The sequence below is a fragment of the Pleurodeles waltl genome, chromosome 4_2 (genome assembly GCF_031143425.1).
Source record: "Pleurodeles waltl isolate 20211129_DDA chromosome 4_2, aPleWal1.hap1.20221129, whole genome shotgun sequence".
Classification (NCBI taxonomy): domain Eukaryota; kingdom Metazoa; phylum Chordata; class Amphibia; order Caudata; family Salamandridae; genus Pleurodeles; species Pleurodeles waltl.
In genome coordinates this window covers 128,318,055-128,343,181 of record NC_090443.1, presented here as the reverse complement: position 1 = coordinate 128,343,181, position 25,127 = coordinate 128,318,055, and the positions used below count along the sequence as shown (strand labels likewise).

General features: G+C 43.5%; 1 protein-coding gene across 3 annotated transcripts in view; it reads right to left on the bottom strand.

Moving 5' to 3' along the window:
• The window catches only part of ZNF740 (zinc finger protein 740), a 276,391-nt gene extending 253,220 nt beyond the window's left edge, over nt 1–23,171 (bottom strand). The window contains exon 1 of one of the 3 annotated variants that reach the window (XM_069230942.1): nt 23,060–23,171. The gene's annotated coding sequence lies outside the window, so the exon portion shown is untranslated. Of the gene's footprint in view, nt 1–4,992; nt 5,027–23,044 lie in introns of those variants that run through there. The other 2 variants (XM_069230941.1, XM_069230943.1) reach the window with 2 other exon arrangements.
• Between the last annotated feature and the right edge of the window lie 1,956 nt (nt 23,172–25,127).

Sequence of the window (25,127 nt, the reverse complement as noted above, 5' to 3'; positions counted from 1 at the left end):
CAGCCTTGTTCCTTGGATCATATGCTCTGAGAGGCCTGTTATATGAGAATGGCTTCATCCATGAGGACTTGTCGATACCTTGCCCTGGAGGCCTCTAGTTTATTCAGTGTCTTGCCCTGTCAATCTTTAAAGTATTCAGACTTCAACCTGTGTACAGCTGCCTTCATAAGGCATGGCTCCTCCCCTATGTCCTTTGTAGGATTCAGAGTTAAACTGAAGGTTTTCCATCTTTCTATGGCTTTCTCTCTTACATGGAAGTAATCCAGTCAGAAAAAGGGTCTATGTTTACTCAAGAAGAAAGTATAAACCTTTGTGTTAGGGTATCGCTGGCACCAAATAGCACTCACCACAAATCAGCCTGTGGAAGGCGCAAGGTGGCAGACTTCGTCCAGCTCTATTGTTTGTGCAGAGCTTAGGGCTAACAGCAGGATGCATCCCCCCAAGCCCCTGCCTAGTATACATAGGGCCTTCACACAGTATTGCCCCATAGCAGATATAGAAGTTTTTTGTGGAAGACTAAAGGAGCAGCATACACCAACACAATCATCCTACTCGAATCCTGCCACATCAAGAGACCATGATGAACTTGCCCAACTAATCCAGCCATATTGGTTTTAACCCTTTAGCTACTGCATCTTTCCCCACCTCAACATTAATCTTTTGTTTTTTTGGGGGGGCGTTTTAATGTTTGGGGCACTTCACGTCTAATTTAAGCCTTTCTAACTTTTTTTGTACAAAAGGTTGAGCTATTCCCTCTGAAGGAAACTGAGTAGATAACCAAAAATGTTGTTGTTATTTTTATTGGGGGGGGGGAGAATGCCAACTTTTTTTTTTTTTGCAAATGGTTTGCTGTGCTTAAATCAACATTTTCACAGCTTTTTCCTATTTTTGTGGTTTCTATCTACTTGCAGCTTTGCGGTGGAAGCATGTTTGAAACTCACTAGTGCAGTGGTTCCCAAATTGTGGTCTAGGGACCCCTGGGAGTCCAGGAAGACTCCTCAGGGAGCCTGTGACGGCTTAGTAAATTAAATAATATTAACAGATTTATAGGGGGACATAATTAAAGTGGCTAAATGTGCAACTGAAAATTTTAAAACATACTGTAAATATCAAGGAATTTGAAATTGGAGGCTAAAAATTAAATTAGTATCCTCAGATTCATTTTTGGTAGCAGTGCAGGTGCATGTAACAGAATATATAATAGATGATATGTGGCTTATTTAGAATTTATAAAAGCTTCAACCTTCCTATTAAAATTAAAATATTTTTTAATGTATATTTGTTTGCAAATTAAGTCAAATGTATTATTTGCGTTTTTGTTTGATGAATGCTTGTTTCTGTATTTTTTGTGTATTGTTTTGCAGTTCAAATCACAGACAATGTTTAAACCGGGGTCCCTGGCTTCCAGTAATGGCTGTTGGGGGGGTGGGGGGATTTCAACTAATGATTTAGTGGGGGTCTGTAGTGAAAATAAGTAGGTTTGACCACTGACACTGTGCTTCACCACTGTGCATATTAGTTGTTCAGTGTTCACCAGTTGAAGATTACATTTTGTATTCACTTTAGCTGCCTATTGGCTTTATAGTAGCGTTAGACATTGCAGATCTGTTTTTTTCCACATGGTAAACTAAGCTTGTGTTTTTCGTATTTTCTCTTACCGAACACAATAGCGTGATAAGAAAGCACATATTTTTTTTTTGTTTTTCTCCAGTGCAGGGAACAGGTTGGCCTTGGAAGGAGAGCCTTGAAAGGTTAGCCAATTTTCAACATTTTTCTTCCAGCTCTGACCTACAGTAGCCAGCATGTTTGGATATTTCCATCTGAGAGGGGAGGGCCTTTCAGAAGGCTTTTTCCATGATTGTTTAAACTATAAAAAAAAGTGGCTCTTCTCAGTAGCAGGGGAATTTCCTAGTCCTAAGGTCAGGATTGGACGTCAAATGCCTGACATTGTCCCGTGAGGGTGGATATCTCTTTCTCGCAGTTGAACAGGGGTCATCTTTTTGCTGGCATGAGAAAGAAGAAGAGCTTGGCAGGTTCTACGGTGATGAATTTTAACTTCATCCTTTGCTTTGCAATTATGCTATAGTATAATCATATATATTTGCTGTGTACATTGCAGTTGAGAATCATCTTGATATATTTTCCTTTCATTGCTGTGACTATTTTTTAAACATGTGCTTTCAACCTACTAATCTCCTTCATTTGTTTAGGAACCTCATGGTGGAATAATAATAAATGTCTTCTTTAGACTAAGAAGTGCATTCCAGAGATTTTTGTCAGCTCGATCATTAGTGAAAGCAAAACAGGGTCCCCAGGCTCTAGAAATGATAAAGTTGGGGCTCCACAGAACTTAGAAGGGTCAGAACCACTGCACTAGTGAACCTGGTGTTGTGTAGCCATTTTAGTTATAGCTCCATGCACGTTAATTTAGCACACTAGGCCTGCCACTGTGCACTTTAACATAAATATATTTTATTCAGCTTTGTTTATTGTTTTAACAATAGCCACATTTGCTGTCTTCTTTTATTTCTCTCTATCTAGCTGTTCTTTGCCTAGGCCGGCACTACATTCTTAAACAAGACATTCTTGTTCATTCTGTGCCTCTCTCAAGGCTGCAGTAAGATAGGTTGCCCGTAAAACGTGCTAACGTCTTGTCTCTGGTATTCATAGAAATACACACATCCTTACGTAGGGACATCTTCTCAGAACATCAACTGTTTTATTATAAAAACAATTCTCTGTCCCATACAAGTTCGAGGGAGATTCCAGCCAGATGACCACAACTGTATGCTGATTGCTGAACGCTTCGCTACAGCTGCTTATGCAGACTTTGCTCAGGTATTGGGGATGATATCTTCCCAGGGGAATCTGAAGGGTAGAACTAGAGCTTAACACACTATGCTCTAATATAGCTTAAGGACGAATTAGTCTATTGACCCTAGTAACAATATTGTAGCGTTATTTCTATGCTTTACTCTCCTAGTCACAATTTTAATCCTGTCCTGCTTTACCGTCCTGGTTATTGCAGTGCAAGTTTTATTATCTAAGATGCAGTTGCTTCATTAAAAACCTTATTGAAACATATACAGCCTTGGTCTGTCATTGTATAGGTGAGACTAATGTAACTGAGAGAAATGGATGAGATCTGAGTGACCACGATTTGCCTGAGGAGTCAATTGTCTCATGCGCCCGGCTGACCAAACATACCTGCTCTTGGGGAGGGATGAGGCACTGCTAGTTAGCCAGAGCAAAACACGGATTGCGGCAACAGGTGTCACCTGTAGTGGGTTAAGTCTCCGTCTCCCACACCGCAGGCGATTCTGTCGCTCAAATCCAGTAGTCTCATTAAAATAATGAGAGCCTACACGACACAGGAGAGCCCTCAATTTCAGTAAAATAGACAAAAATCTGAATTCACCAAAAACTGGTCATTTGTGTAGGACACCCATTGTTTTCACAAATAAAGTAATTGTGAAAAAAATAAAGAAATTAACAAAATAATTAGATTTTTTTTTTTTTTAAATGGCCCAAATGGCAAAAGCAATATTCAGTAACGTCAGTCACACCATTCGGGTCACAGGTATATATGGTGTTGGTTGTACAAGAAAACATACACGGAGGCAACTGAGCTGCAGCGTATAATGGTATTTCATTGTGAACCAACCATGCAGCAAATCATATAATAAATTCTAATGAATGAAAATAGGAACGGAGGAAACCTATGTTTTTATTTTTTTGCTCAAAATACTGAGTTAAGGGATAGCAGTTGCACGAAGATGGGTGCTGGTTGCCGTTCTCCCCACTTTTTGCCTGGTTTTTAATGCAACTTTGACCGAAGTGCAATCGGTTTCTGCAAACCAGGCCCCCAGGGCCAGCGTTCCACGCCTATTTATTAAGAAGTACCATATTTTTCTTAAATTTGCCTGGCGAGCCAGTCACATCAACCTCACTATTGAGATAGTATGCTAGTAACAGATCGTTCATTAAGCGCACTTAAGGGAGTACCTACTAGCAAACTCAATACCAAGGCGGAGGGTGTGCCTGCACAAGGTTCCAGGGTTAAATCCCAGTAAATATATCTGCCTGAGCTCAATGACACCTGGCCCATATTAAGTAGGCTGTTTACAATCTATGACAGGAGTCGAACACCAGGCTTTCTGACCTCGATCCATTCCAGTAATAAGCTATGGATAGAGCTACTAGAATTATGTGGTAGGGGAGGGACAAATTATGCAGCAAGGTTGAGTAAATTATGTGGCAAGAAAAGGCAAATTATGCGGCGGAATGCAGCACATTTTTCACAGTATTACTTTGTTATTTTTTACATTTTTATAGTTGTTAACTTCATTTTAACACCCACTTAGAGCAATAAACAACTAGTGAACCTTTTCAAACAGCCTTCCACTGCGCGGCAACACACGCTGCTACATCCCTAATAACTTTAGAACTGTTGGAGATGGAAACAAAAGGTTTTCCGTTAAAATCCGCAAATTATATGTCAAATAATGGATCAAATGGCAAATGAGGCTTAACTAAAATTATGCAAAAATAGCCATGGGGGCACAATTGCATTTTTCTAGTGGCCCTGGCTATGGGTTAAAGGATCTCAGAGTCAACACAACACAACATTTAACAAAACCAACCATTTAACTGAAGTTACTTCGAAACATGAAATCCCTCAACTAACATTTCCCGGGGGATAAAAACGAATACGACTGTAAACTTACTCTGGAATCCTCAAACTCCCAGATAATCAATCATCCAAAGTTCAGTCCCCCAGTAAGCCATGTCCTTTGAATTGCATGGCATCCACAACTATGAAGAGTCCCCACCTCAATCGATCAAGTGGCCAGCCTGTGTACATTGTTCATCAACCCTCATCTATGTTTTCAACCAGCTGGAACAATTTTGAAGGTAGGGGCCTTTACCACATCCATGTTCCCAAAGTTCACTGGCATTGTCCATGCAAGATTTTTCTCTCTGTGATCTCACCGAAGTTGAAGTCCAGGATCTGAGTCTCTGTCTTCATCATGATAATCAATGGGATGCAGAGGCTAAATGCACTTCTCTTCTGGAGTGTGTACTCTACTTTCCCGTACGATCCCTTGCATTAGGTGGCTTTTGTCCATGCCACTGTGTTTTTCTGGTTTTGAAAATAGTAGCCTTTGTCTCCTCCACCCAGTCTGAGGCTGCCTCTGATGTCTCCTCCAGAAAGTTGAAGAAAAAAAAAAAAGATATCGGTTAGAAGTTGGCCTATGGTTTCCATGCGTTCAGGGGCATGTAGTGCAGCCCCGAGACGCTCATTTTCTTCCTAAACCCTTCAAATGATTATCAGTCAGTGCAATGAAGGGATAGCTTGTTCGTCAGACAGATGCTCATGCCTATAAGTTCCAGGTTCCACATTCCCCTGGCCTAATCCAGTAATATTAGGATAAACTCGGGGCAAGAGAGGCAGTGGCGGGAAGGCATGGAGGAATCCTGGGCCCCACTCTAGATGGATGGCGTCTCAGAGATAGCTACTTTGGGAACTTCACTGCCTGAAAGTGCTAACAATGCTTGTTCTTGGTGGTAACAAAAAGACTGAGCAGGATTGCTCCCCCGTGCCTCTTCCAGGTGCAACTGCCGTTCATGATCCCCTAAGCACCTGTGGCTGAGTTTGCCCGCCATGGCATTAAAAGATTCCACCAGATGGTTTACCACCAAGGGAATATCTTGGTGGTCCAGCCACTTATAGAATCAGACAGCCTCCTGACACTGGGCCCAAGATCCTGCCTCACGCTGCTTGTTGCAGCACCAAGTGGCAATGGAGTTTTCAGAGAGGACCCGCAACAGCCTTCATTTGACGGCGGGCAGGAAGGCCTTCTACGTCAAGAGAATCTCCCTCAACTCAGACAAATTGATATGGGGTCAAGTATCCGCAGTAGACCAGAGGCCTCCGATAGTTATCTCCCAATTGGACTTCCCAAACCAGTAGCGATGCATCTGTGACCACCGTCAGCTCTGGAAGGAGTAAGGAGAAGGGCCTGTCATTGACCTAGTCATAGTCCTTTGGCCATCACTGCAGATCTTTTTGTAGTCTCTTATTATACATAGACGAAATAAGACGTTTTCCCACTGGAAGTTAAGGTCCTATAGCAAAACCTGCATGTGCCACCTGGTGTTCTAGCCATTAGGATGCCAAAAACCCCAAGAACCTCAGATCAGGGAAGGAAAGGCGGGGATCATAGTAAAAATGCCCTGGACACTCTGCTCTGGGAAAAAAAAGGAACGCAAGTGTACTGTGTCTAGAACAGCTCTGATGAACCTGAGCGTCTGCGAAGGAGTCAGGTATGACTGATATGTTGATAGTGAACCCTAATGATGTTAAGTGGTTTGTCATCTAGAGGTGATTTGATAACTGCCTAGGATGTCCCTGCCTTTGACAGCAGCCATCAAAGTTGGGGAGGATCGGTAACTCAAGCCTCTGAAGGGTGTGCTGAGACCACTGCTATCACTTTCAGCACTGGTAAGGCCAAAAAGGAGAACTGTGAACTGAAAATACTCCTGGCCCACCATTAAATGCAGGCAGCACCTGTGGGCCTGCAGGACGGCAATATGAAAAAGAAAGCATGCTGGTCTAACACCAGTCAGTCAGTGTTCGGTGTGCAGGGCAGGTAAGACCCCGGCTAGAGTGAGTATCTTAAATTCTTCCTTTCGCAGGAAGGTGATGAGAGGGTGAAGTCCTAAAATAAGGCAAAGACCTCTGTCCTTCTTCAACACAAGGAATTAACAGGAGTAACACCCTGTTCCTACTTTTGAACCCGGAACCCTCTGAATAGCCCCTTTGGCCAAAAGCCTTAGCACTTCCTGTTGTAAAATGGACCATTGGTCCTAAGTAAGCCATCATGAGGGTGGTGGAAAGTGCAGTGGGGAAAAAGGATGGGGGGGTAATCCAAATGAACAATTAATTTTCAGAACCATTTGTCTGAAGCAATGGCCTGCTAGAAAATATTGAATCCTGCCTTCGACAAGATGGCTCTGTGCCGGCAAGGATTAACTAAACCAGTTAAGGGGACTTAGTTACATGTTGTTCCTGCTGTCCTGAAAGTTGTCTCAGAGCCACGACCGGGCTAAAAGGTGTGCTAGTTGCTGAAAAAATATGGCATTAGGGAAATGCAAAACCTGTACCCTAGCTACGGAGAGACATAATTGCTGGAGGAATTGTCTTGCAAGAGCATAAAGGCTCTCTCCAGCATGCTTCAGCTCAGCCTTTTTTTTTTTTTTTTTTTTTCTTTTTTTTTAAACCGTTCCAAAGCAGAGTCTGCTTTTCCTCTAAAAAGGTAACAGCTGTCAAACGGCAGGTCCCTTAGGGATGACTAAAAGTCCCCAGAGAAGCGCATGAACCTCATCCAGGTGTGCTGCAGAATGGCCACAAAATACACCACTGCTAATCAAAACCAATCGGTCACGTCTAATTCAGAGTGAATGACAAATTTAGCTGCACCACGATCATATTAGATTGCCTGGTAAGGGATGCCAGAAGGTTGTCCAGAACAGCTGGTAAGATTTGTGCAATGGTGGCCTAAAAGGAATGAGAATGGCAACCCAAGAGACAGTAGGAGTTAAAAGATCTGAAGGCCAGCCTGGTGGAAGAAAAAATAATTTCCCCAGATTTCTATGTGTTAGGGTTCATGATCAGGCCATCTAGGAGGGAACACTTTGGGATTAATATTGCTGGTGGACTCCTGTACCATCAAGCATATGGTGTTAAGTGAGAAAGGCTGGGGAGCCTGATGCAAGGTGATGGTGACGCACAGTCTGCCTATTGACAGGTGAACCTGAACAAGATTTCTACCAAATACCCAAAAGAGCATCTGTAAGGGCCTTGTTAAATGGCAATAGTGGCTTCTTCTGCCATACTTCGTGATCAGTGTAGTAGTAGGGAAAGGTGCGGAAGACATTGTAACGCGAAGGGTTAATTAGCTTGAACAGTGTAGATGAGCGTGATGCCTGCCGAAGCCAGAACAACGTGAAAGAAATTCACGATGTTCGCTTTCAAGCTTGTTTTCTTTTGACATTCCGTAGATAAACTTATTCGCAGCTGCATGTGTGAGAAACAGGCTGTAAAGGAGTCAGTCTCAACCTTGAGAACGAGACCACAGTAAAAGATGGAATGAAAACAATGGCCAGGGAATGGCAAGGCAGCCAAGAGACATATACTGATAACATAGCTAGAAAATACTGGAAGGGGGTAGAATCCAAGCTTCAGGTTATTTAAACACTGAAAGGTGGGTGAGGGAATTTTGAAGCTTGCAGATGGAGTTATGAAACTGTCATCTTCAGACCCAGAGCTGCCTCCCTGTTTTGCTGTTCCAAGACCGTGACACTCGAGGGGGAGAGAGGTCCAAGCGGGTGGTAGAGGGCTTCCCAGCATTCGTGGACTAAGTTAAGTTCCACCCAGGGATGAAAGGCATTTTGTTTCTCTGCTCTATTATTATGATTGATTATTATATTTGCACTGTGTTTATAATCTGAGAAATTCAGCTAGTTTATAGTTTTTTCCTGCCTTACTGAACATCGTAGTGTGAGTCTGCCACAGTAATTGAAATGTGCATTTTAGTGTGCTGTAAATCAAAGCTTATCTGAAGTAATCAACTCGTTAATATTCTGCTCCCTGAACATCATAGTGTATCACATGTTGGTATACAGTTATTTCAAGTTTATATCTGTCAATGAACTCTTTACTCAGATGTATACATAGATGCTCTTTGTAGTCTACTTATATATATACATATATATAGATGCTTTTTTTTTTATTTGCTATTCCTACTCTGTCAATGAACTCTTTGCTCATTCGTATACATAGATACTATCTGTAGTGTACATATATATGAATGAATAGATGCTTTTCATTGCCATTCTTATCCCACTATTGTTAATGTGCTAAATGCCTGCATTTACCTGAAATTATAGTAAAGCTAAATTGTGTTCATAATTGGCGTGTGGTTCTTCATTGAGCGTCCTTATTGACTTATACCGAACAGGTGTCAACCAGCCACCTGGATAAGACATTTGGTACCAGAAGTGGGGCATCAGTCAATAATGCCTCTTTGGGGATGTAAGAAAAGTGAGGCAGAGAGCGGAAGGCAGCATGGGGCAGAAGCCAGATCCATTCCCGGGTGGTTAGCAACTGACCCGTTCTCTGGTGTGGCAGGGCTCCTGAGCCGGTGGGCAGCGCCGGTGTTATGGGAGACATTAGATAAGAAAGTGACTCCCCTTTTAGTGGAAGATGCGGTTGAGAGTGTGAAGCTAAAAGGGGCAAAGCTGGAGCTGAAAGCAGCAGGGCAAGTGAGATGGCTTTTCCTGTCTGCGCTCCATACGGTATACAGGAAAACATTAACACAAGATGCAGAAATAAGAAAACTGCGGGATGAGGTTGCAGCCTTGCAGGAAAGGCAGTTACTTATGAAAGAAACTATAGAAAGTGCAGTGAATAGGGGTGATCAAATGGAGGCAAGGTGCACCGCATTAGCAGTTCGAGTAGCAAAACAGAAGTGTAGGCAGAAGCCTAAAATACCCTCAGCTGTGCAAGTGAGGGCATTGGTACGCAAAGAAAACTGGGATCCTTATACTTGGGATGGAACAGTTTCAGATAATGATGATGACTGGAATTGGGAGGATGAGGTGGAAGTACGTGTAGCAGAACTAGGTGGAGTGGAAAGTGGAGAAGGACGTGCAGGTGAAATTGAAGGTGAAAGGGGAAGTGTAATGGAGGTTCGCCCACTCGTGCAGAATAAATCAAAGGGGGTGAATGGTGGGCAAATACAGAATTCACGTTTGGTAAGAGATTATACACAGAGTGAATTGTTAGAAACAACTCGTATGTTTAGGCAGATGCCTACAGAGCCCTTGTTTAAATGGTTGGTGAGATTGTGGGACACTGGAGCAGACGGTACATATTTATCACCAACTGAACTTTTGAAAATGGGATCAGTAACTACACACGCTATGTTAGGGCAACGGTTACGAGGTGCACAGGGGCAACAAGCTTTCTCTCTAATGGGTTGGTTGATGGAAGGAGTGAAGCAATTGTACCCAACTGCTATAGATGTGGAGGAGAGTTGGGGTCCTCGGCATACGATTTCAGAGGCAAATGAACAACTGCGAGAAATGGGGATGCAGAACGCAGTATACTCCCAGCAATTTTTAGGACCTGATGTTGAACCCGTGACAGCAGGGATCCGGGCACGGTTAATCAGATATGCCCCTCCGCATATGAAAGGTGCCTTGTTGGCCCTTCTAGGACCCGCTCAGGGAAGACCAGTGGGGGATGTGGTATTATTAATGGCACAATTAGAAGGACTTGATAGACAAAAATCAGCAAGAGCAGTGGGGCAGGACAATAAGTATAAGGGAAGAGAATCTACAATAAAAGTGACCAGATGACAAATGTGGATAGATTTGTTGAATGCTGGGGTGAAGAAAGAGGAGATAGATGGAAAGCCTACCCCTTATCTGCTTAATAAATGGAAAGCATTGCAGCGTAGACAGAAAGAGAAAGAGGCAGTTGATGAGAAATACGCCCTCAGCACCACCCATGGAAGAGTCTGAGAAGGAAAAAACAGAATCAGGGAAAAATAGGAAGGTGCCTGTCTCAACTCTATATCCTGACTTGTCCAGCGATGGCTGGGAAGTCCCAGACCCCTTATTATGAAGGTCAGGCCAAACCCCGGGGGTCAGAGCAGTGCAAGAGGTAAGCCCCAGGGACAGGCGGCCATATGTACCTCTCATCATTTATTGGCACAAAGGAACACAACATGTTAGGGCACTGCTCGACACAGGTGCGGAAGTAACTTTGATAAATGGAAACCCTAAGAGGCTGCCAGGGAAGGGTGTGATCATTAGTGGTTACGGGGGCGCAGAGACAGAGGCCAAACCTATTAAGCTTAAATTGTCAATCGGTAAAGGACCCCCGTACACGGAGAAGTTTTAATAGCTGAAGTACCAGAATACATTATTGGCATGGATTTGTTACTAGGCAAAACTATTGATACGCAATGGGGAACATTTACTTTTGGTGTGAGGAGCGTACACAAAAAGAAGTCTAGGACAGTTCTGGTTGGGCATGCAAAGTGGAGTCCATTACATGTGCCTCCTCCAAAGGAGCCGGTGTGCATTAAACAGTACCGCATACCCAGAGGTCATAAAGAGATTTCAGAAACGATACAGGGGTTGCTAGATGCAGGTGTGTTAAGGCCGCTGTGAGCCCATTTAACTCTCCTATATGGCCCGTGAAGAAACCAGATGATACATATCGAATGACTGTCGACTATCGACAACTGAATAAAGTGGCTCCACCTTTGGTAGCCACCGTCCCAGATATCATCACACTGGTGGAACAGTTGAGTAAAGATGTGGGGGAATGGCATGCCGTGATTGATCTAGCAAACGCCTTCTCTTCAATTGATATCGATGAGGCCAGTCAAGACCAATTTGCAATAAGCTGGCAGGACAGACAATTCACATTCAGGAAGTTGCCCCAGGGGTACGTGCATAGTCCCACATTGTGTCATGGGCTGATAGCCAGAGATTTAGCCAATTTCTCAGCTGGAGATACCCGACTTGCACATTACATTGATGACATCATGATCACTGGGGACACTAAAGAGCAAGTCACAGACACGCTGGAAAGATTAATTGAATACTTACAGCAGAGGGGATGGGCTATTAACCCAAAAAAGGTCCAATGCCCCGCACAAGAGGTGAAATTCCTGGGCGCTATTTGGTCAGGACCAGTAAAAAGAATACCACAGAAGGTGATTGATACGGTACAGCAGCTAAAGACTCCTTAAACGAAGGCAGAAGCACAACGATTTATTGGTTTGATGGGATTCTGGAGATAACATATCCATCACTTAGGATTAATATTGAGACCACTATATCAAGTTACACGAAAAAAAGCACCCTTTCCAATGGGGACCTGAACACCAAGAGGCCTTTGAGGGAGCAAAAGATGCATTGCAGAACTATTTTGCGTTAGGTCCCATCACAGAAGGAGACCCATTTGAGCTGGAAATGATAGTACAGGATGATGTAGTGATGTTGAGTTTGTGGCAGAGGCAAGGAAAAAAAGAGAGTGCCACAGGGATTTTGGTCGAAGAGATTAACTCCCTCCATGAGCAATTATACCCCGTTAGAAAAAGAACTAGCAGGAGCATATTGGGCGTTAGTAGAAACAGAGCGCATAACTGGTGACCGGCCGGTTACCCTAAGAACACGGGTCCCCTTACTAGGCTGGATAACAGAAGGAGGGGTTGGCACTAAAGTAGGCAGGGCGCAGGAGTCTACCATCGTAAAGTGGAAATGGTATCTGCAGCAGAGGGCAAAACCGGGGCCAGCAGGAGTGTTGAAGTTACAAGAAGATATGCTGGGGGCAGTGGACTTACAAACAATGGTCCCCTCACCAGAGCCATCTGAGATGGAGTCCTCACCATTTAAAACAGCCCCACCTTTTGAACAGCTCACAGAAGAAGAACAGCAAAATGCATGGTTCACAGATGGTACCGCCCGGTACCATCAAGGAAAGAGACAATGGCAAACAGTCGCATTCCAGCCTGCTACAGAAACGCTGTTGCTGCGAGGGGGAAATAATGGATCAAGTGAGCTTGCAGAACTGCAGGGGGTAGCAGCAGTGATGGAGCAGGCCCCCATCGGAGAGAAAACATTTGTGTACATTGACAGCTGGGCCACCTAACAAGGACTAGTAAGCTGGGCCCCGACTTGGCACAAGGATGGATGGAAAATCAAAGGCACCCCCATTTGGGGAGGTGAGCAGCTATGGGAAGAGATGTGGGAGAAAGAGCACAAATGTCAAATCTATGTGGGACATGTAGACGCCCATTGCCCATCAGACACCTCTCTTGCATCTCTATTCAACAACACCGCAGATCAGATGGCCAAAACACGAACAGTAATCATCAATGAGGAGGCTGAAGCTGCTCTAGCAAACTGGGCTCATGCAACATCAGGACATCTAGGAGAGAATGGCACTTATGCATGGGCACAGCAACAACAGATTCCGGTCACTAAAGAACATGTCCAACAAGCAGTAAAAGAGTGCCCCACATGCAACCAGATAAAATAAATGCCCCTGCAAAAGAAGCCTAGCGGCCACATCAGAGGAAAAACCGCAGCCGCTACAGTGTGGCAATTGGACTATATTGGGTGTTACCAAAGGAAGGAGGAAAAAGCTACGTATCGACCATGGTGGACACCTACTCTGGCCCTATGTTGGGTATGCCCTGTAAGTCTGCAGACCAAAAGTCCACTTTGCGAGGGCTAAACTACACATTATGGGGTACCTGATGAAAGCCAAACAGATAGGGGCACACTCTTTTCAGGAAAAACAGTGCAGGATTGGGAGCAGGAACAGGGAATTCGGTGGATTTTACACCTTAGTTATTATCCACAAGCTGCAGGCATGATTGAGAGATATAACGGATTGTTGAAAGAACAGCTAAAAAAGTTATCAGCACATCAGACTCTAAAAGGATGGAGTAGTAATTTAGACAAAGCCTTGTTTGAATTGAACAATAGAGCAGTTGGGCAGCAGACTCCTTTCATTCGGATGACAGGGCATGATAAAGAAATCACCCACACAAGGATTGTCTGGAAAACAGACCCTCGAGCTTGATTGCCTTTACAGGCTACTTCTGGCAGTATAGGACTGGACCTGTTTGCTCCAGAGGATGGCGAAATACCCGTAGGACAGGTGAAGACTATTCCCCTAGGAATAGGAGTGAGAGTACCATCCAGAACATATGGTAGAATTGCCCCTCGATCCAGTCTAGCCATCAAGGGAGTGTCAGTGCTAGGGGGAGTCATAGACCCAGATTTTAGAGGAGAGGTTAAAGTAGTATTATTGAACCAAGGAGATGCTACTGTATCGTATCAAGCACATGACAGATTTGCCCAATTGATTTGTGAACAAGCATATACCCTCTACATTGAAGAAAGATCTGCCCCCCCGATAACACTCAGAGAGGTGAAGGAGGATTTGGAAGCACAGGAAGAAGAGTATGGGTGCATCATCCAGGGAAAAAGCCAGAGGCAGGAGAGATATTGAGTCAAGGGGTGGGGAGTACGTATATTGTACTTTTAAAGAGTTCTAATGTACCTGTATTTGTACCTGCAGTGAGACTTACCCCACGGTTGTAAATGATGACTTCTGCATCGATGACGTGGTTCCTGTTTGCGGTCATGATTATAACCGTAAAAAGTATATTAGTCCGACCAAATGTGGCAGAGAATGTCATCACAGACCTTCATGTCACTTGTGCACCTCAAGCCGCTAAGGTAACTGATGACCAGGGAAATGTTTCACTCTGCAACGTGAAGGTACCTGGAGGCAAATGGATGGCTGCCAAAGCTGTAACCTGGAAGGTAACTGGACAGCAAATCCGACATGCCAATGGACTGAACGAGTTGCAGGGAATGCCCGCAACGGTACAGGCTTTGAATTACACGCATCCAGCAAGAAACTGAGCACCATTGGTATGACATCTTCTTAGGTTGGGCACCAGGAGCTACGAAAACCCTAAATATAGTGTTACATCCGCTAATCTGGTTATTGATTGTCTGTGTCACGCTAATGATTATACTATGTAGACTATATGTACGCACAAACCAGCTTTATACTAAAATGCAGGCGCTCAGAATAATGCTAACAAGTATTCGTAGCAATCTAGCTAGCGAAGTGTTACAATAAATACTTCTGGCTTCGCGCTCATCTAAGGGGTAGAGTGATCAGTGTAGTAGTAGGGAAAGGTGCGGAAGACATTGTAACGCGAAGGGTTAATTAGCTTGAACAGTGTAGATGAGCGTGATGCCTGCCGAAGCCAGAACAACGTGAAAGAAATTCACGATGTTCGCTTTCAAGCTTGTTTTCTTTTGACATTCCGTAGATAAACTTATTCGCAGCTGCATGTGTGAGAAACAGGCTGTAAAGGAGAGTCAGTCTCAACCTTGAGAACGAGACCACAGTAAAAGATGGAATGAAAACAACGGCCAGGGAATGGCAAGGCAGCCAAGAGGAATGTACTGATAACATAGCTAGAAAATACTGGAAGGGGGTAGAATCCAAGCTTCAGGTTATTTAAACACAAAGGTGGGTGAGGGAATTTTGAAGCTCGCAGATGGAGTTATGAAACGGTCATCTTCAGACCCAGACCCTGTTTTGCTGTTCCAAGACCGTGACGCTCGAGGGGGAGAGGTCCAAGCGGGCGGTAGAGGGCTTCCCAGCATTCGTGGACTAAGTTAAGTTCCACCCAGGGATGAAAGGCTTTTTGTTTCTCTGCTCTATTATTATGATTGATTATTATATTTGCACTGTGGTTATAATCTGAGAAATTCAGCTCGTTTATAGTTTTTTCCTGCCTTACTGAACATCGTAGTGTGAGTCTGCCACAGTAATTGAAATGTGCATTTTAGTGTGCAGAAAATCAAAGCTTATTTGAAGTTTTCAACTCGTTAATATTCTGCTCCCTGAACATCATAGTGTATCACATGTTGGTATACAGTTTTTTCAAGTTTATATCTGTCAATGAACTCTTTACTCAGATGTATACATAGATGCTCTTTGTAGTGTACTTATATATATATATATATATATATAGAGGCTTTTTTTATTTTTATTTGCTATTCTTACTCTGTCAATGAACTCTTTGCTCATTCGTATACATAGATACTATCTGTAGTGTACATATATATGAATATATGCTTTTCATTGCCATTCTTATTCCACTATTGTTAATGTGCTAAATGTCTGCATTTACCTGAAATTATAGTAAAGCTAAATTGTATTCATAATTGGCGTGTGGTCCTTTATTGAGCGTCCTTATTGACTTATACCGAACAGGTGTCAACCAGCCACCTGGATAAGACACTTTGCATCACAACAGAGAAAGAAGCCCTTTCCTATGTGCCAGGAATGGAGGAGGAGGACATTAGGCAGTATCTGGGGTAGTATCCAAGTCATCTGCATCCTGAATTCTTCATACCAGTCTTCATCATAATGCTGGTGAATATAGTCCTACCCTTCATCATAGTTATTTTCTGAGACGATGGAGAAACAACTGTGTAAAGTCTGTCCCTACAATGTGTTAAGGATTAAGCACTGGAATCCAAAGGGCTGCCCAAAGGTTGCATGCTGGTCACAGCTGGGTGTAATCTTGGTTGAGGCTGGGAATGATTCTGCTCAGCACTATGGACTGTAGATCCTCCCTCGTCCTTGATTCGGTCAGCTTCAGAATCTATGTGAAAGGAACCAGCGTGAGAACAGCGCCAGAACCGAAGTCAGCACGAGAGCTGGTACCGAACTCGATGTGGGTCTTGGGGAGGGGAGGGGGGGCACACAGACGGTCTCAGGGGAGACTCACGAAGCGGAAGCCCGGCTGGAGGCCCATGTGGATCCTTGACAGTCGAAGACATGCTAGAGGAGAGACGATAAAGTGCCATATATCTGTAGGCCATCCGAAGGACTCAACATGCTGCGAGGAAGGCACAATGCTGCGTTTTCTGGCCTTTAGGAGTGTCGGGAACGGCTGATTCCTGCCAAGACTTGTGGTTTTTTGGGACTTACTGAAGATTTTGAAAAAGTTGGTTATCTGCAGTGAGAACAGGACTTTCTTTTGACTTTGGATGGTCACAGCGCAAAGCCTTTTTGTGGTACGTGCAGCAGCTGTGTCTCCTCACACCATCACTTCTAAAACCAATTAGGGGGCACATGGGGGAGAGGATGCTGAAGACTGTTGAGAGAGACAGCACAGAGGTACGATAAAAGGTTATTAAAGGTCAAGTACATTGGGCGCCCAGATCTCTAACAGCAAGCCTCCACATCTGGTATTAGTCACAATCTCTGTAAGAAACCTAAGAGATGGGTGCCCTAGGAATATGTTTTACAAATAAAATTCTAGCATCAATGGGATTAAGGAGATTGACAATAAATGATGACATATCATCATAACTCTGTCTCAAAGTTGAGGTTCATGCAATGTATGTACACCCTGAAAACTAATATAATTTGCTAGATAAGCACTTTAAACCTACCCCTTCCACCAATATAAGGAGCAGAGGACAGACAAAGAAGGACAGCCAACAGATCCCAACTAGCTAGCACATAAGCCACACAACAGGGTATAATGTGCATTTTATTAAGGATTGTAATAAACCGCCTTTTCTGTGTGGTCACTCAAGATTTCTCTCATCTTGCTAAACACAATAATGCTGCTGGTTTTAAAACTCTGAGCACTTTACCCTTGCTAACAAGAAGTAAGATGCCTGCGCTCCCAGCCAGTGATTAACATTTGACTAGGTGTGAAATGCCTCCCAGGAGGCAAACAAAAGGCTGACCTAACGGTAAGATAAGACTACTCTGAACCTCGTAATATATGCAGGATGGAGGCTGTGGGCCTCCTTTTGACAGCACAGTGTCAAATCCTGCTTGACAATTCTGCTGACCCACATGTAACACTTTAAAGGAGAGAACAGGATGCCAAGGCACTTCGTGTACCCACTGTCTGATTGCTGAAGAACCCTGCACTGCCCAAACAGTCTTCTGTCTGAGTTTTACATCACACCTGAGGCACACTTGAAATTAAGGTAACATGATGCCCAGGCACTTATTTTGTATCTATCGCCTGAAAGCTGAAAACCCCTTTCTTTAACCTACCAGACTTTTGTATCTAGGGTTTAGTGTGCATATAGTGGCGGCTTCAAAGTGGATTTTGGTGTTAGATGTGAGGGGACATGTGGATTACAGTACACTTCCCAAAGACAACCCTAGTGTGCACAGGTTTAGTGTGGGCGAAGTCATTTGCAATCTTGAACCCAAACTGGGTAGGATTGGCCCAGGGAAATTATATTCCATTGGTTAGGAAGGGCCAGGGTGTCATTCCCACTCACTAGTTCATGCCAGGCATAAAAGTGACATCTCCCAGCACCCCCTTCAGTGTAATGCTGGACCTGAAGGAGGACAGAAGAGGACTGGACCTACTGTCTATGACCTGTGGGGAGCCCTGGAGGACTGAATCTGTTCCTCCTTGTAACCAGGACAAAGAATTGGACCCAAATGATCATAAGGCTGACCTCCTGTTTAAGCTACAGGGATTCAACAAGCTAGGCAAGGCCTTTACTACATCAGCCCAGCTGACCTGTGGCAACTGGACCTGAACTGAACCCTGCTGTTGGCCTCTGCGTAACACTCTATGAGTCTCTAAGTGCCTCCCCTGAAGTCCTGGGGAGATTTGGAAGTATACTCCTGTGCTCGATAGGGACTAAGTTAGAAGGTAAAATATTTGACCAGGATGAACCTGGTTATTGTATCTGACCTATACTAAATTACTGACATCTTGGTGCTAGTCTACAGTGACAGTTTTCTTTCATTTGCACTTTGTGCTTCTTGGCACTATTCTTACTTGAAATGTTAAAGATGTTTATTTCTGTTCACACTAATTGAATTTCTGTCGTTTTGTTCATTAAATTTTACTCTATTTTCTTAGTTTGGTTTGGGATTTTTATTGTTTTGCATTTTCACTTTATTGCTGTTTTGATAATGCATAAATAATGTATACATTGTCCCAATATAAGCCTATCTGCTCTGTGCCATAACTACCAAGGTGCTGAGCTCAGGTGAATATAGTGGCTTTAAGCATTCACTATGACCTAAATTGTGATTATTCCTTGGAGGTGGGCAGTCACCCTCCCAATTTAATAATCTCACTACTTACACTGATCAACCTGTGAGTTAGTTAGTTTTACAATTATTGTTTGCTGAACCAGTGCTAGATTTTGGTACATATGCAACTTGCTACAAATGATGCAGAGATCTCATATTTGTTTTTTTACGATGAAGGTGCGCATTGGATAGGAATAAAAGAAGGTATTTAACACACCCAGTAAAAGATTCAACCAAGGGTAATGGTATTTAATGGGGGGGGTGAATACCACGACATATCCCTCAAAACTTGTAATCAGCCCCTAAGTAAAGAAAGTTAAGCACATACGTGGGTTTGGGTGTCAAACTGACTTGGCTGCAGCATGCAACACACAGAAGGAGCAGACGGCAATTTAAAAGTAACACTCAGGCAGTCCGGAGAAGTGCTACAGCACTGCAGCAAAAAGGGCTTTAAGTGGGGTGGGTGCCACCGGGTCTCAGACACAGCAATAATTTAAGAGGGGACATTGAAACTGGTCCCTTTTGGGCCCAGTATTTGTGTCCTTAACTTTACAGGCATAAACATCAATTTTTGAACAATAAGTGTAAAAAAACATTGTGGTGATACATGTTGTTCATGTCTAGATTTCACATGCTTTACATAATTTTGCATCCCTTAAGTGTTAGCTTTTTCCAGGATGCTGAATGAATTAAAAAAAGTGTTTATTAGTTAATTAAAACCAAAAAAAACCCCAATAGCCAGTAATCTTAAAATCATGCATTCAATAAAAACGCAAGCATCACGTGATTAGGCATAATTAAGAGTTCAGCATAGTAGAGTCGAGATTTGGCAGAACTATGAAGCCTAACATCCACATACTATTTCTACCATATTTTGTGCGATCCTGTATGAGTTTCAAAAAGAATTTTCAACTGGTTGGCTTCACCATTGTTCATCCCGCTTCAGCCTAATCACTAGTGCAAAGGAGCATTATTTAACAGGGTAAAAAAAGTAGACCAAGCCTCTCATGCCTTGAATGAACACACAAACCAATTAAGAAGCACACGCATGTTGCAGATACTGCTTGTGAAGCAGAGCACAGCTAATCGTGTAAAAAGTGCATTGTGCTAACAATAAAAGCGGGACTACTTTACTACCGAAAACCAGCTCTTCCATAAGCTTAAGGGGCAATGAAACAGACTCTGAACCCCTGGGCAAAATGGCCTGGCTGGTCAAGACAGGGGACTATAATCCTCGCACCCTGCTCCTAGCAGCTCGATCATGTATATATAGTTGACAATAACATAGGTAGCCATGCCAAACTACACATTCCAAATGGTAGGAATTTGGTTTGGTACCCGCAGGAAGGGGAATTCTAATTCACCCCATAACAGCTCTTAATACAACGTTAAAAGACCCCTTGATTCTCAATCCCCACTACCCTGCTCAGACCGCTGATAAGAATTAAATCTGGTTATTAAAAATTGCTAGTAACTGCGCATGCTGAATGCTCAGCATAAGGTTTTGTGGACTGGGGGCATCTATCGCCGACACCCCACAAGATCTTACTCACAATGGCTAGGAATTCTTTACGAAGCAGGGCCCTTTGTTCTGCTAATAGCTTTGGGCACAGACATACAATGTGCATGAATGTTTCTTCGAGTGATGACACAGGAGGCACAATTTGCCCACCAGTTGCCCCTTGGCCTGCCATTTAGGGGAAAAATCTAGCATGGCAAAGGCCGAAACGCATTTTCATAAGTTCCTTCTTGATGTTTAAAAAAAGAGCTGAGTCAAAGTAGGGTTGTTCCTTATGGATTTCATACGAATTAATCACCAACCACCCATACGCCCATTTTGCCAGTAACCTTTTATCCTCCAAATGGCTTTTCTACTGAATACATTTGTTCAAAGTCTTCTTAAAGATGAAGTCACTAACATTCAGTTGTCCTAAATATTAAAGAACGAAATTCTGTAAACTATTCTGCAAATATGTGGCAAGGGGTCTTTTCCCCCGTTCGAGGTTAATTTCATCCCAAGCGAGCTGTGCAAGAGTATCTTCGGGGGCATTCCTTAAGTGTTGGCATCATCTTACGAAAGCCCTTGTCTGGCTAATGTTTGCTTTGGCAGAAAGAACTCTGATCTTACTTGGGCTAAGGAAGCAGACTTTGGCAACTGCTGTTTGTACGTTCATGATATGAGCTTCTCCAGGATGTCGGTGTCCTCTCCTACCATTGTCCCCCGTCCGTGCTCTAGGGCTGAGTTCAGTTTTGATCTCATCACCATGCTTACTGCCTTTAGGCTGTGACTCCACAAATGTTTTCCTTAGGTTGGAAAAGGCAGGTATGTGTTGATATTTCCTCTAACGTTGACCCACTGAGGTCGCACTTCCCATGTTGTGAAATTTGAAGCTTTAAAGGCATAACCTTGGGCTTTTTCAGGTTAATTTCTAACTTATTTTTAGCCGTGTACTCTGCTAGCCTATTGATTAGTCTTTGAACACCTACTCTAGTGTTACTTAGCATTAGCAGATCATCAGCGTATAAGATGCTTTACAGCTCTTGGCCACCAAGGCTTGGTGCGTGCGACACCCCTTCAGCAAAGAACCGATTATACAGCAAGGGGAGGCTAGGACACACCCTTGCTTCAACCCTAAAGATGTTCTATCTTCCCTGGACAGATGGCAGCCACCCCCTACCTTAATCTTCACCCAGGTTCCTGAGTATACCAACAGGATTGCTCTTAAAAGTTTCGGGGGATGCTCCAGCAGTGTAGCTTTTCACACATCATTCCCCAGAAACACAGTTGAAGTCTGCCTTGAAGAAAACAAAGCACATAAACAGTGGGGTACAGGTGGCATTTGCTCTTTTCATTACAAGGTCCACAGCTATTAAGTTAGAAAGTGCCCCCTGCTTCTCGGGGACCCCTGTTTTGTTCTTCAGCACCTGTTTCGCCTCCATTGCCCACTCTGATAGATCTTCCATAAGTAGGGTTGAAAACTATTGGAGGTCCACATCTAGCAAGGCTACCAAGTGATAGTTATTTGTTGATGCAGCGTTCCTGTCTAAAGATGGGATGTATGACAGACCCTCCCTAGTTTTTTGGGATGTTTCAAGTCTGCAACATCTGGATCAACATTAAAATCAGAAAGCCTGCCCAAATCGTGATATTTTCTTTCAGAAGGGCTGGCAGAATTCCATTGGGTGCTGTGTTTCTGTATGTTTATTGTGTAGTGAAATGCTCTTGTGAATATATACTTTGAACTAAGTCACATCCAGATTTTTTATAATGGCCACGACTGAGCTCTGTTTAAGGCAGCGCGATTCCCCATTCAGTCACTCCATGTGTATCCTGTGTTGCGCTTGTGGCATCAGCAGAGCAAAGGCACACTGTCACTGAGCGAGGCAGTACCAAGGGCTAAGAGACTAGTCATGTCAAATGGCTGGTCAAACCATGACTGACTGCTTCTGTGTTTGTTTGTGTTGGATAGCTCATGTCTAACTTAACAGGAGTCCCGACCTAAAATCTCACACCAGCACATGGACAAGAGAAGCACAGTGGGAACAACATTTAGGTATCATACCCGTTAGGCGGGCTCTGTCAAACCAGGAAAGGAATAAATGGGCAAACTTGCATAAGCACTTCGGGAGTGTAGCAGGTGTTTAAGACAATTTCTAGGCCATTCTATTACAGAAAAAGGATGCTTTCCGAAACTCGTATTAACATGAATGACCATATCTTCTTTGTTCTACTCGCTATTAAGAATTATTTGAAGCGTCACACATTAGACATTGAAATGTCACATCCTAGGTAATATGTTATATTAGATAAGCGCTTTATAAATACTATTAAAATACAATAGATGACCACTGAAATATAATCCGTAAGCGAGCTGAGGTCAAACGAGCACAGTCACTAAAGAGGACTCTCGAGTGCAGACAGGTTTTCTCATAAATGATCGGGAGCAAAAATTCGGAAGAGTTTCCGAACTTACTTTTCAGGAGAGCTGCCTCTTCTAAATGATTCGTATAATGGAGGCTGCACATATTGGCACTACCTGTTCAGAGGGAGATTTAGTCAGGGTAATCTGGGTCGTTTGAGACACATTGTTTGCATAGGGCCAGGGAATTGTTTCCATTTAAGGCCCCCTATCTTCCGGTTCGTTTGTGTAGCAGTAGAGACGTTTTTAAACTGCTTTTACATAGGGTTTGCAATTTTTGGGTAATGTTGGACGTAGAACATTACTGAATTCATGAAAGGTTTGCCTCGTATTGAACACTGCAGTTTACGTATTGAAAACTGCGTTTTTGAGGGACGTGCTAATATTTATTACACATGCGCGCGCCACACACCTCTTTTCTTCATACCGTGTTTTTCTCCTGCTTCTGCACTTCCCGTCGCTTACAATTAGCAGTTTACTAACAGAAGCACTGACTTGGACCACGCCGGAAGTGCAAGTGCTACAAGCCGACCTCTTCCGGTGCCCCGGCTACTGCGCAGTTCACTGTACTTCATCTCACGCAGCAGGTCGTCGCTTGTGCCGCAAAGATAGTCAATTCCCGCATGCGCACTTATCCAGCTAGGCAGTTTCGAAGCCTAGTGCAGGCTGGGAAAAATCATTATAGCGCCCCTACATTGCCTAACGTAAAAGGTAATTAAAAAAAATGGCGCGAAATCCAGAGATGTGACGTGTTTGGTTCAGACATGTTATGTTTTTCTCACGCCTTCACCATGAATGCGAAATTTCCTAGCTATTGTGAAGGAAAGTTTCAATTCTATTAAGGAGTGGAGGCGAGGATTATGCAGATCTTTCTTCACTTTTTATTAACCCCTTCGGTGCCAGGCCTTTTCCCCCCCTCCTGTGCCAGGCCTTTTTTTGCCTATTTGGGGCAGTTCGCGCTTAGGCCCTCATAACTTTTTGTCCACATAAGCTAACCAAGCCAAATTTGCGTCCTTTTTTTCCAACATCCTAGGGATTCTAGAGGTACCCAGACTTTGTGGGTTCCCCTGAAGGAGGCCAAGAAATTGGCCAAAATACAGGGAAAATTTCGTTTTTTTCAAAACAATTGGAAAAAGTGGCTGCAGAAGAAGGCTTGTGGTTTTTCCCCTGAAAATGGCATCAACAAAGGGTTTGCGGTGCTAAACTCAGCAGCTTCCCAGCTTTCAGGAACAGGCAGACTTGAATCAGAAAACGCAATTTTTCAACACAATTTTGGCATTTTACTGGGACATACCCCATTTTTGCAATTTTTTGTGCTTTCAGCCTCCTTCCAGTCAGTGACAGAAATGGGCATGAAACCAATGCTGGATCCCAGAAACCTAAACATTTCTGAAAAGTAGACAAAATTCTGAATTCAGCAAGGGGTCATTTGTGTAGATCCTACAAGGGTTTCCTACTTAAAATAACAACTGAAAAAGAAAAATATTGAAATTGAGGTGAAAAAAACATAAATGTTTCTCTACGTTTTACTCTGTAACTTTTCCCTGCAATGTCAGATTATCGAAAGCAATATACCGTTACGTCTGCTGGACTCCTCTGGTTGCGGGGATATATAGGGCTTGTAGGTTCATCAAGAACCTGAGGAACCCAGAGCCAATAAATGAGCTGCACCCTGCAGTGCGTTTTCATTCTATACCGGGAATACAGCAATTCATTTGCTGAAATATAAAGAGTAAAAAATTGCTATCAAGAAAACCTTTGTATTTCCAAAAAGGGCACAAGATCAGGTGTTGAGGAGCAGTGGTTATTTGCACATCTCTGAATTCCGGGGTGACCATACTAGCATGTGAATTACAGGGCATTTCTCAAATAGATGTCTTTTTTACACACTCTCCTATATTTGGAAGGAAAAAATGTAGAGAAAGACAAGGGGCAATAACACTTGTTTTGCTAATCTATGTTCCCTCAAGTCTCCCGATAAAAATGATACCTCACTTGTGTGGGTAGGCCTAGCGCCCGCGACAGAAAACGCCCCAAAGCGCAACGTGGACACATCCAAATTTTTGAAAGAAAACAGAGGTGTTTTTTGCAAAGTGCCTACCTGTAGATTTTGGCCTCTAGCTCAGCCGGCACCTATGGAAACCTATCAAACCTGTGCATTTCTGAAAACTAGAGACCTAGGGGAATCCAAGATGGGGTGACTTGCGGTGCTCGGACCAGATTCTGTTACCCAGAATCCTTTGCAAACCTCAAAATTTGGCTAAAAACACACATGTTCCTCACATTTCTGTGGCAGAAAGTTCTGGAATCTGAGAGGAGCCACAAATTTCCTTTCAGCCAGCGGTCCCCCAAGTCTCCCGATAAAAATGATACCTCACTTGTGTGGGTAGGCCTAGCGCCCGCGACAGGAAACGCCCCACAGCGCAACGTGGACACATCCAAATTTTTGAAAGAAAACAGGTGTTTTTTGCGAAGTGCCTACCTGTAGATTTTGG